The sequence below is a fragment of the Lepidochelys olivacea genome (assembly GCF_965140295.1).
Source record: "Lepidochelys olivacea isolate rLepOli2 genome assembly, chromosome: 17".
NCBI classification, from domain to species: Eukaryota; Metazoa; Chordata; order Testudines; family Cheloniidae; genus Lepidochelys; species Lepidochelys olivacea.
Genome location: NC_140427.1, coordinates 4,869,562 through 4,881,945, shown reverse-complemented (window position 1 = coordinate 4,881,945; position 12,384 = coordinate 4,869,562).

Sequence of the window (12,384 nt, the reverse complement as noted above, 5' to 3'; positions counted from 1 at the left end):
CTGAGAGAGTCCTAGAGAGAGGGGTGGATGCTCAGTCATGCCCATGCTGCCAGCCAGCCAGGCCGGGCGGGGAGCTCCCACTTTCTCTCTCTACCACCCTGGCACCAACGCTGCAAACAGATAGATGAGAGACAGACTCTGCTGGTATATTGAAGTGGTAAGTGCTCAGAGGTTTTTCCTAGCCCTGGCCGCAGGGCTGTGTGTGGGCAATGGGGGCCCAGCAGTAGGACACCTGAAAAGAACCAGCTTAAAGCGGGGTGGGTGGGTGTGTGTGTGTGAGAGACTCATACCTCACTGTCCTTGGGAGCAGCCTGTTTTCTCTCTCTGTGTTTTTGGGTTCCTGGTGTGTTATGATTCTGAGAAATAAAATAGTGTTCTGTTGCAACCTTCCATTAAGAGTATTTTTGTTTTTTAATCTAACTTCTCTGTGTGTGTGCTGTGAACATAACAGAGACAAGCAAATTTATCACAGTAGTCTTTATTATAACTTCAACAGAAACTAGAGAAATTCCTACTGTGTAATCGGTTTTGGAATTTCTTATATGTCCATCATCATATATTCTAGTATCTTAGAGGTTACTGCACTAGTCTTTCACTTCTAGGAGATCAAGACAGTAAACAAAATTCTGTAAACAGCAAAGCGCAACCCAGCTTTAATTTTTCTGTAATTAAAGGTGTAATTATCCACATGAGCATACAATATTTTTTGTTATGTTCAGTCTCAAAGTTTTTCAAGTCAAAATTAATTAGCATGGTGGAAACATCAAATTAATAGCCATTGGAAAGGCATTACAAAAGAAAATGACTCATCTGGAATCAGTCAACTGTTGCATATGGAGCCAGACTACTGCAGAGTCAGAAGTTGTCTGATTTATGGGCCTAGTTTCTGCACCTGATCTAAAGCCCATTGAAGTCAATGGAAAGAGACCAATTAATTTAAATGAGAATTAGATCCAGCCTTCTGTGGAATAAAGGAACGTGGAAGTTTATGGAAACAGTCACCAAATTTCAGGCCTCACATTGGACTGAGTGATTTCAGGCAATCACGTTCTCATCTTCTGAAGTATGATTTGACCATTGTTGTAGTTCTGATACTATTTTCAAGATTGAAGTGATATATGAATTATGCTTTCACATTAGATGGTTTGGATAATGGGAATTCACAGTGGTCAAAGATGTCACATAGAATATATCACAGAGGTAGGCGTGTTAGTCTGTTTCCACAAAAACAATGAGGAGTCCGGTGGCACCTTAAAGACTAACCGATTTATTTGGGCATAAGCTTTTGTGGGTAAAAAACCCTACTTCTTCAGATGCATGGAGTGAAAATTACAGATGCAGGCATGAATACACTAACACATGAAGAGAAGGGAGTTACCTTACAAGTGGAGAACCAGTGTTAACAAGGCCAATTCAGTCAGGGTGGATGACACTCCCTCATCAATTACTGGGAGTGGACCATGCCCACCCTGACTGAATTGGCCTTGTTAACACTGGTTCTCCACTTGTAAGGTAACTCCCTTCTCTTCATGTGTTAGTGTATTCATGCCTGCATCTGTAATTTTCACTCCATGCATCTGAAGAAGTAGGGTTTTTTTACCCACGAAAGCTTATGCCCAAATAAATCGGTTAGTCTTTAAGGTGCCACCAGACTCCACATAGAATATAACTTCTTAAAAGTTGGTGAAAGCTGATAAATTACTGGAGTCTAATAAATATCCTTCATTTATGAAAAGCATGTTGATTTGTTTTGTTCATTGCTGCTAAGCAAACCAGAGCTATCCGGTCTCTAAACATCCACAATGTGCAGGTATAATTGTCACAGAGATTAAAAATATCCTGTTATCCCTAACATCATATGTACCTTGTAGAATTACAAATTACAGGCCTAATATTAAAAAATATTCTAAATTTTAATTGGTTATAATAAGGACAATAGCTTGCAGAACTTACTGCACCAGTACCCTAGCAATTATCATTGAATCTCAAAAAGAAAAGGAGTACTTGTGGCACCTTAGAGACTAACAAATTTATTTGAGCATAAGGTTTCGTGAGCTACAGCTCACTTCAGGTGCTGCAGTAAATCTGACTCCTGTTCTGGGGAATATTATTCCACGGCCCAAACTAATGTTATGATATCTCTGACAACCTTATTGCTTAATCATGTGGCAAATTTGTATGTGAAAACCACAGATGTAAAAAAGCAAAATGTGTTTTTCATTTTTCACAGCCAAAAATCACTAAAGTGATATATGAATTATACATAGATGTAGCTGATACATTCCTTCCCCCTCCCCCCCCCAGTATTTTCAATATATCACTTACATCCTTTCTAATTTATAATGTATTTCTATAGGTCTGTCAGGCAAGGTTTGAAGAGCCAAATAATAATAATTCTGCTTTCGCTAATGACAGTCCACAGCTGCAGTTGATTTTTTTTTTTAAGTCCATGTGTGTACAGTACTGCAACATCAGTGAAAGATTTAAAGCCCTGAAGACAATATAAGTATATAAAAATGGGCTGCAAGTGAGCCACTGATCATTGGTTATAGTTCACTGGTAAATCATGGGGTATTATACAAAATACACAATTCTAAAAATTACCATTACACTAATACTATTAAGAAAGCACTTCATATTTCAACAAGCTGTCTGATCATCTTCATATGACATTACAAAACAGCAATTAAGACTTGCCAAGGAAGGTTTAAACAAAAATTTATTTTGACTCTTGCTTCATTTTGTCTTAACTCCTTAAAAAAAAAATGCATTTTTTAGTCTATGTTAACAGCATATGAAAATATTTGAGAATAGCAGTTCTGTTTCATATTATGTTAAAGTTGCCAGATGTCTGTGAATCACCTTGGCAGTCCCCATGTATTTTCCATCATATGTGTAATTGCAAAGGACACTAATTTAAATTAAATAGCATATAACTTTGTACTTGGGATACTTGGTTAGATTTTGGTACTACATATCACGTTAGCATTATTTTGTTTCTAGTATTAAATTAAGAGGTTATGGATCTAAGACAGGGTGACATTTGTTTCTGGGGGGGAAGATGAAGAACCATTCTCATTAACCTACAGTACAGACCATATGGTAATCGTGGGTAGTGTGGCTACATTAGGCAGCCAAGAGTCTGCCATTAATTCACAATAAGACACTGTGGGTGTGCAATTACCACCCAAAGTAGCTTGACTGTTATCTTGCTTCTGTCCCGAAAGGAGAATCCAAATAGTTTTCTGTCTTGTATAGGACTAATCTAAGTCACATGATTGGCTCCTACATTATGTTGTTTTTGTTTTGTTTCCAGCAACCCTGGGAGCTAAATTCTAGAGTGCTTTGATGAACTCCAGACTGCTGAATAACAGTATTATGAATGGTTCCTGTGCCCCAAGCATAGCTGAAGCAAATGGATTCACAAATCAAGGCAGTTTGGGGCAGACTACTTTGGATTGCAGCATATTGTCAAATAGAAGATGAGTTTTAAAGGTGACTGCCAAAAGAAAATCAAAGATGCTTGTGTGATTTTTGACTTCATCATGGTATATGAAAGGTTAGAAAGGTTTTGTTCCCAAAAATCGTTTTTATTTTAGCTTTAGAAATATAAAGAATGTCATGTTGTCCTTCCTAGTTTTGTTGGACAACTAGAGAACAGGAGTAGGAGTTTTCTCAGCTCATGAGTGAAGAAGGGAAGGGTATTGAGACTTCCACAAAGAAATATTTTCTACTACCTGTTTGTCAAGAATTTTCCTAATGTATTGAAGTGACATTACCAAAATTAAAAACAAGGACAAAAATTTCTGCTCCACTGTGTTTCTGCTCAGCATAGCAAAGAGAGAAAAGGTACCAGGGAGCCTGTTGTGGATCTGTCTCAGCCCCAGAGTAGGTAAGAGTTGTCAGAGTGCCCAAAGGACTATATTCCAAGAAGGGATAGCAGTAGCGCAGTGCGCTCCAGCCTCACCCTATCCTGACAGCTTCCTACCTCTTATGCTCAGGTAGAGAGGGTCGACAACTGCTCAGGAACTGGATGTGCCAGGCAAGCACCAGCTGAGAGCTACCCTATGCTGGGGGTATTCTCACCAGGCCAGATCCATTTGCTTTTTTTTTCTTCCAGAGCAGCACAAAGGGGCCAGAATTCATCAGAGAATCTACCCCAAGAAGTTTTAAATGGTCTGACTACAAATTTCTTGCCCCTCTAAATTGTTCGGGTTTCACTCTTTGTACATGTTATATTACAATCTTACTAGGAGTCCAATGGTTCATAGTGTCTTCCAGGAAAAACAGGGTAGGCAAGACCTGAAATGCAAATATAAAAAGCTATACAGAAAGGAAAAACATACAGCCTACCCCACTCCCCCAAAAAATCAACCCTCTACTTTTCAAGCTTTCTTTACTCAACATCTAGAAGCAATAAATAAATGGCACACACTTTTATCCTCTCTCGGTTACCTTTAAAGTGTACCTATTAAAGAAAAAATTCTTTTTAATATCTTCCTGCAGAGATGCTATCTAACCCCAAGGGCCTCCTTTACATAACACATTAGTTTTCTTTATGGCCTATGTGGAAAACAGTGTTAGTAAAACTGACATTTATAATCTGATACTTAAATATGCCACACACCTCATTAACTCTCTATCAATTTGCAGCCAAATGTTCAAAGCACGAAAACAAGAATGAAATTTCATGTCATAGGTAACATTTTTTAATATTACCCACATCCTAATCTCATGGTCAAATCCCCAATTGATTTCCTGAATAAAAAGCAGAAGTACAAGTGAACAGTGTAGCAGGATTTGAGCAGACCTTAGGGAGGTGACCTGAATTGTATGGAAGAGCATGATGAAATGCTTCTTTTTAACCATGAAAGAAACTTTAGTATATTGGCATGTAGAATCTACTTGGGAACATCAAGAAATATTTGGAGGTGTTTCAATATACTTATTGTGATGTGCTCCAATAGTGTGTCATCACAGAAAAGCGTAAAAACAAATTATTTTAACATGATCTTTTAAAAGTCTTTGCTACAAACAAGAAGGCATTTTGGAAGATAACTTTTGTGTCCATGATCAAATGGAGCCTGTCAAAGCAGGCATTACCAAAACTTTTGCACGTAGAATGTAATGTTCTCAGTTAAGTGACTACTGCTGTTGGGTTTGACCAGCTTAAGTTTACAACAGCACTGGGTACACATTTTGTATCATGAGAATATATTGCATTACACTCTGTAATATACTGTTGAAAGATACTACTGTCCTTGTACTGCATTATTTGTGCATCTTGCAAGCATGAGATGAAAGACAGTGATTCAAAACTGACTTCCACTTTTTCACAAAAATATACCACTATGGTATAATAAATGTCTCTGAAAGGAGTGACGCATAAGACATAAATGTTCTATATTCTTATGTCTCTCAAAATCCAATAAGCCAATTAAAATCATTATAGTTTGAGGAGTAATTGGATCCAAACAAGTGCAGCAACAAAGTGAACCAAGTTAATACAGTGAGAAGGACTCTGTTAACAAGCAACATCAAGCTCCAATTAATTTTTTAGGTTCAGTCTCCAATAACCTACAACTACAACATTTTTCAAGTGACAAGTCTCTGAACACTGAATCCAGAATTTTCTAGGTCTTAAAGACACAGTAATCTAAGTCACTACTGTCCTTATACCACAGTAAGTATTGTATTGGCACATTCCTAAGGATCTGTGTCTATAACTTTGTTCCTTTTCTCCCAGGCCAAGTCTGTTCTTAAGGATTCAAGTCCATAGATGATGCTCAAATACCTAGCTGCATTCCAAAACGAGGGGTTTCTAACCTCCCATTCCTTCTCACCCTGTAGAGGCATTACGCAAAACATTCAGCTTATTTTTGAATAGCAGAAGTGAGAAAAAGTCCATTTGTTACTGAGGCCAGGTTTACACTCAAAAGTTAAATTGACCAGCTATGTTGCCTACATGAGCAATGTAGTTAAGATGATCCAACCCTCAGTGTAGATGGCACTAGGTTAACAGAAGAACCCTTGTGTCAGTCAAGGTACTGCCTCTCGGGGAGGTGAATTAACTAGGGCAATGGGAGAACTCCTCCCATTGCTGTAACGAGTGGCTATGCTGAGGTGCTACAACTGTGCCGCTGTAGCATTTTAAGTGTAGATATAGCCCTACTTAGATTTGAAAAAATAGAGAGGGATGCACAGGAGGGAGAATGAATGAAAAGCAGCACCCCAAAAGGCCTCCCCCTGGAAACTAGTTGCTAACAGAACAAGAAAATCCAGAGTAGCAGAGTCAAATGTGTTGTGGTGTTTCCTTTTAAGCTAAGGTAAATATGTTTATGCCAGAAAATCATCTGTGATTGAAGTGTGGTTGCAGATAAGTGCCAAAGGGATGGTTTCAGTCTCTTGGAAACACTCATGACCACACAATGGGTTGTGTGTGCTGGATGCTGTCAAGGCCTGCGATCATACAACACACACAAGTATACTAGAATCTAGTAAGTTCCCTCTGAGGCTGATCCACTTCACTAATCAGTCACTCATAAGAGTATCTGTTTTCTCCCCTCTGCTAAATGGAGATGAGTGGAGCAGAGCTCTGGGCTATCAGCAAACAACAAGGCTTACTGACAGCATTGCTGTGCTAGGCCCTGCCTTCATACTTTTCCTTTCTATAGCACCTGTCATTTGAGGGATAAAGTAGTAGTATTTTAATCACTAAGAGTGAAATTCACCCCAGTGCAGAGGATCCAGTTTCATCCTAAGGTAAGAGAGAGGTTAAGGGTCAGATTGTTAAAGGTGTTTAGACACCTAAAGATGCAGATGGGTGCCTGGTGGGATTTTCAAGAGTGACTTCTGTGGGAGTGAGGTGCCAAGATGCTTTTGAAAATTTCACTGGGCACCTCTCTACATAGGAGCATATCTTTAAATACAGAAATGTATAAAATGAGTGACTGCGTTGGAGAGATTAATACAACCTGCTGTGTAATGTGTTCCAAATCTTTTACCATGCAAATGTAAGATGAGGCCTGTGGTGGTGTAAAGGTTGTAACTTACTGTTATAATCTCATATTGACATGCAATATTTTATAAGAGGCACCATTTGCATGTAAAAAACCAACTTGTTCTTTTATCCAGAAAGATTTGAAGCTATTTTTTTAAAAATTATTTTGAGAAACACTGAGCAAATGTATTTGGAACTTTTGCTGGTAAAACTCCAGTGACTGATTGATTTGGGGGGTTTAAAATTAATGTGAGATACCATACTAAACTAAAATTTCAACAGCATAACTGCAAAGAAGCTGCATGGGAAGTGCCAAGACCTAATAAGAGCCATTTCATCACCTCTGCATAGTTTCCTTTCTTTCTTATATGAACTATTATATTAAAACTTTATTTTTTAAACATGTCCTTGCTTTCTGACTGGTTGAAACCAAATTATGTGATTTCTGTAATTTTACACTTATCCAGTTCCCATTGAAGTCAATGGCAAAACTCTCACAGACTTCATTGAACATAGAAACTGGGCCTTAATAAAATGTACGGCAGGCAAGAATCAGCTATAAAATATTGCTTGGAAAACAGTGCCCTCAGGTAAGACGTAATATATTGTCCTGTTGAAAGTACAGTAATCTTTCCAGTATGATAAAACATTTCTACTCCTTGTACAGTAATTTTCATCTCTTGCTCTTAGCACTGATCACTATTAGTATAATTTCTACATGACTATGTAGACTAGTATTTCTATAATACAGTAGCACAGATGTTAATAAAAATATTTCTTGCTTGCAGAAGACAAGTTTGTTGTTTGGTGCTTAATAGTGAATATATTTATGGATAAAATTCACTTAAGCCCCATTGCCTTAGGAAAAACATCATACCAACCCTCATTACCTCATAAAAAGTTATAAATATAATCACTGTAAATTAGGGCAGAATAATACTGTTTAATGTGTCTTTTTACCTAATTATGATCCTGAACACAGTATAAACAAAAAGAAAAGGAGTACTTGTGGCACCTTAGAGACTAACCAATTTATTTGAGCATGAGCTTTCGTGAGCTACAGCTCACTTCATCGGATGCATGCCGTGGAAACTGCAGCAGACTTTATTTATACACAGAGAATATGAAAAAATACCTCCTCCCACCCCACTGTCCTGCTGGTAATAGCTTATCTAAAGTGATCAGTGCACCTGATGATCACTTTAGATAAGCTATTACCAGCAGGACAGTGGGGTGGGAGGAGGTATTTTTTCATATTCTCTGTGTATAAATAAAGTCTGCTGCAGTTTCCACGGCATGCATCCGATGAAGTGAGCTGTAGCTCACGAAAGCTCATGCTCAAATAAATTGGTTAGTCTCTAAGGTGCCACAAGTCCTCCTTTTCTTTTTGCGAATACAGATTAACACGGCTGTTACTCTGAAACCTGACAGTATAAACAGTCTACTAAAACCTTGGTCTCAGTGATTTCCCATTTCTATTTACACATTTCATACCAAATAAAAAAGATGAGCTTAGGAGGAAAGGGGGAAGGATTTTCCCGTGGACAATCTATCAGTGAAATGTTTTACAATTCCATTCTAAACTTAGTCCTAAAAAAGTACATTAATTTTGTAAGTGTTGATAGTGACAAAAGTTAAAAACTAGTCAACTAACCACGATTATAAATGACTAATCTCATCGGACATGATTTTTTTTTTTTTTCCGCAGCACCTCTTTCACTAAATGTCCACATGCTGTTTAGAGTCAAACTTTAACATCTCCCTAGGGATAACTTTGTTAACAGAGAGATCACCAAAAAGAGAGAGGTTTCAGAGTAACAGCCGTGTTAGTCTGTATTTGCAAAAGGAAAAGGAGTACTTGTGGCACCTTAGAGACTAATTGGTTAGTCTCTAAAGTGCCACAAGTACTGCTTTTCTTTTTGCAAAAAGAGAAAGTTCAGCTCAAACCTTCTCCCCTGGCCTGGCTGCCTGTTGGATTCCTCTGTCTTGATTGGTCAGCTGTCACCCTAGCTCATCAGTTTTTATAGCACCACTTCCACTTTCCTCATAGCTGTAGGGGGTAATAAGACACTTGACTTGGTGAGTCAGCACAGCAGAACCCACTTTCCAGCAGCATCACATTCTTATAGCATGAGAGCCAGAGAAAAGGACATTTTGGGATAAGAGGATTCAGCTGAGGAATGAGCGTCCAGAATCTGACCACCTGCAGGGCATGCTGCAAACTTTTTATAAAGCTTTCCAACCCTAACCAGCTTCCAGGATCCACTGCCAAAGGAAAAAATACTTTAAATTAACCAGTAAGTGAGCTGGTTTCACATTTTAGATTCCTCTTCTTCCCCCCTATCCCCCAACTGCCCTGGGGCACTGTATTTCAAATTTTGACCTCAGGAGGGACAGGATGAGCCCCAATAGGAGTTTTGCCATTGACTTAAATGGAGGCACATTTTGGTCTCATAACTTGAACCCTGACTCCACATCCACACTTATAGTCAAAACTATTCCACCCCCATGCATTTTAAGTTTATTCTTCTTGTAAGTTAATTGGTTTCTCAGTGCTTCTTAATGAAGAAAATGGTTTTCAAAGCAGAGAACATGGAGAGTCAGGAGGAAATAAATTGTTAATTTTCTCTTCTTAGAGTAAAGAATTTCAAAGCAGCATTCTGCTGCTAGATGAGGCACATCACAGACACCATTTTCTTATTGCCAAACCCTGTGGTAGAGACTGGAATTTTGTTGTGGTAACACACTAGCTCCTCACCCCATAGGCAAGTTTAATGTGGTAGGGCCAAACTGAATAATAGTAAACTCAGCCCCACCTTTACAGTTCCTGCATGAGAGATGACTAGCATTCAAGCAACAAACCAAACAAGCTGATGTTTGTTTTATTCAATGCTGCAAACTTGGCTACTTAGGATCTTAATTTGTGCGATCATAAAATTCTCCTATGCCACTTTTTTTAAAGCACACTGCTGCTTTGAAGTAATATACAAAGTGCAACAAAGGATTCCAGCCACACTCACGAGAAAACACCTTGCCATAAACAGAGAGTTCATGGGAGAGACACTGGGCAAATTTTTCTTACTTACACATGTATATCTGGAATAACTCAATGGACTCCAGCAGAGTTTCTGATGCAGATGCGTATTGAATCAGGCCCACTAAGTCTAGTTTTATCTCAGCCATTAAATCCTCTCTAGGGCTAGCTTATATTGGGCATTTTCACTAGTGTAGCTACAACAGCTTAAGTCATACACCGGTGTGGTTTTCTCCAAGAACCTGCCTCCTTCCTTCCCTAGGCCCCCCAAAAACCCAAAACAGCGGAAGCTACTCACAAGACCACACTGCCTTGAGGGGATGTTCTGATTTGTTAGCCACTAAATTATCACATCTGACACCTTCTAGAGCAATGCAAAAATCCATCAGTTATGAAAACAAAGATGTATTCCTTTAAGCTATCCTTATGTAATATGCACTTTCCGAAAAAATTAATCTGATTGACACCAGAAGCTATAATTTCTTGCATAAAGCTAATGTTCTGAACCCTTCTACACCAAATAGGTCTCCCTTGATATTTAGGCAACAAAACCATATCAAAATATTAGTGCAAATACATATACTTGTAAAATCAGAGGGAGTGTATTTAATGATTAGAGGAAGAGATTGGGAGTCAAGAGGCTTAAGTTCTATTCCCAGCTATGCTAGTTAAACTGTGAGACCTTAGACACTTTAATCTTTCTACATCTCAACTTTCCCATCTGAAAATGGGGATGATAATACTTCCATGACTCACCTAGGAGTTTAGCGAGACAAGGTGGGTGAGATAATCTTGTATTGGACCAACTTCAGTTGTGAGAGAGACTAGCTTTCAAGTTTACACAGAACTCTTCTCTAAGTCATGGAAATGTACTCAGTTTCACTCCTAAATACAAGGTGGAATACATTGTTTAGGAGTTGTAAGGCTTAATTAATATTTGTAAATGACTGAGATCTTTAGATGAAGAATGCTATGGATGATGTGATCCATTGGCTACCATACTGCATTAGGAGTTAGGATTCTATTCCCAACTCTGCAACTGATCTGTAGTATGACCTTGTGCAAGTTACTTTACCTCTCTGTGCTTCTGTTTCCCCTGGCATGCTTTGTCTGTCTTGTCTATTTAGATGGTAAGCTCTTCAGAGGAAGGACTATTCTATGTACAATGCCTAGCATAATTGAACCCTGGTCTCAGGTGAGGTCTCCAAGTGCTACTGTAATACTTGTAATAAAAATAAGTAATAAGCTGAATTTAGCATGAAATATGAGAGAGCTTTAAATACACCCCTTGAAGATGGAGAAATTGTTGCACACTTTAAGATAGAATAAGGTAAATTAACTGAAACAGAGGGTTTTCTTTTTCATAAGTATCCTTACAGAGTAGCAACCATCAGTATCTACATCAGTAGTAATCCACAGTATTTTTTAAAGTGTTGCTACAAGACCTTTAATCAATGCAGTTTTCCATGTGGCTAAGCAGGCATGCGCACTGTGTCAGACTCCCCCTTCTCTAGCACTGCAAGACGTAGGAAGCTATTATTCCCAAATGAAGCATTTGGTTGCTGACATCAGATGCGGTAGAATCCTTTTGTTTGCCTGTGTCTCCTGCATTGCAATGTTTGTCTGAATCACAAGCCCCGCCGTCTTTCTTCCTCTGCGACATAGCTCTCCCTGATTCATGGATTTTTAATTTTGACAATACTTGATTCTCATGATGGCACCTGAATATTTTTCCCTCAGTATTTTATTATGCAAATTACATCTAAATACTATAATGATCCAGAAATCACTGTCACTCTCTTTTTCAGCATTTTAAATAAAGGAGGTTTTGTGACTCACATTCAGCACTGAATTTTGTTTCAAAGCTAAGGCAATTTTAGGATGAATTACTAAATTAAACAGTATAGCTACTGTCTCCCACAACTTGAATCTCCTATTTAGGCTGCTGGCTAGGTTTCCCCAGTAATCATGTTAGCAAATTCTGTGCTTCAAGGGAGTCAGGTCATACATACAAAAGCAAATATTTACCACAAGGAGAGTATCTAAACCTTATATAATGCACCCAGATATTATGGTAATCAGCACCCCCATTTTCTTGCAATGATTAATATTTTGAATTGCCATGCAGTCATTCTAGGTTTATTTTCTGTGAGAGAGACCAAATCTTTGCTGCATTTTCAGTGGGTACATTTATATTCTTCCCTCTGGTTTAGATTTTGGAGTTGCTAGTACATTGCTGGCTTTTAAGAAAACCATCTCTCTTCTCTAAATTAAATTAGGAACACAAACAAAATATGCCCTAGTGATTAGGATCACCATACTAAATCCTTTATTAGAAGAAAGGTAGACC